Here is a 1,373-nt window from a genome sequence, read left to right as displayed (position 1 = left end):
GCTCGATGCCGTCTCGGCCCGCCTCCGTCGCTCCGTGATTCGCCGGGACGGACCAGCGAGCGTGCCCCGCCCGCAGGCCAAGAAGCTGCTGTCGGCCGGCGACTACAAGGCGTTCGCGGCGGCCATCAAGCTGTACACGGCCACCCGGGACTACCCGGAGCTGGTGGCCAGCCTGGCAGCCGTGCTGGTGGGCAGCGGAGACGAACGGCTGCATCAGCTGTTCAGGGGTGAGCTTAGCCCTCGTCTCTGCCGTGCTGGTGGGCAGCGGGGACGAGCGGCTGCACCAGCTGTTCAGGTGTGGGCTAAGCCCTCGTCTCTGCCGTGCTGGTGGGCAGCGGAGACGAGCGGCTGCACCAGCTGTTCAGGGGTGAGCTTAACCCTCGTCTCTGCCGTGCTGGTGGGCAGCGGAGACGAGCGGCTGCACCAGCTGTTCAGGGGTGAGCTTAGCGCCCGTCTCTGGCCGGCCGGCGGGATGTGTGGTGCACAGGTCTGCTGCATGCTGCCGGAGGCGTCTATCTGTTGGGAAGCAGCCCCTCCGCGAGGGCTCACGATGGCCGCTGGTGGGAGAGCCACCTGGTGTCTGCTTTGAGGGCGCGCCCGCTGGCTGTTCGGAGCTGAGCCTGTCTCCTGTCCCTGCCGTCCACTCCTGCCGGGTAGACCCCCGGCGACCGGCTCCTCCAGCGAAGCGTTATTGTTGACGGTATGGTAGTAAGTGGTGTGTACTAAAACTGTCTTAAAATGATAAACATTTCGACGGATTTTCAGCATAGTGGTCCATCGTGAAAACGGATATTGTAACAAAAAAAAATTGCACGGATTAACTGTAAGCCCGGACTGCATTTTAAACAGCTGAGTCTCGAAGCGTTCAGAAGTGCTTATTTCATGTTCGGTATCAGTTTCGTCCGTGCGTTGGCGATCGCCTAGTATTAGTCACAGAACCCACGCCGCGCGGCTTATGAAGGCTGCAACGCCGGATGTTGGGTTATTTATTTCTAGGGCTTGCGCGTGCGTATGTTCAAACCGACCGTGCGGTATGTGTCTCACCCATCGATTCTGATTGAAGGTTGAACATTCCCGCGCAGACGTGGGTACGGCCAATTTAATATAAATTTAGAACCGCATTTCGATCTACAGCCTACGTTTACGATGTTGTCATTATCTCTGTAGAATCCAGAACAAAACTGACGAAGCCCTGAGTTCTATCGTTTCAGAACGAGCCTGCTTACCCATTACTAAATGAATAGCGTCAATGTATTATCCCATGCAGTCATTTAACGTCCACTTCGCTCAGGTCATTGACTTCAACATACAAACATGATTGCATCGTCCGGTCTCAAGGTGAACAAATAAAATGCCGTGAAAAAATCATGTCC

This window comes from Pollicipes pollicipes, unplaced genomic scaffold, assembly GCF_011947565.3.
Source record: "Pollicipes pollicipes isolate AB1234 unplaced genomic scaffold, Ppol_2.1 Scaffold_3447;HRSCAF=4054_pilon_pilon_pilon, whole genome shotgun sequence".
NCBI lineage: Eukaryota > Metazoa > Arthropoda > Thecostraca > Pollicipedomorpha > Pollicipedidae > Pollicipes > Pollicipes pollicipes.
This window is presented reverse-complemented; position numbering follows the sequence as displayed.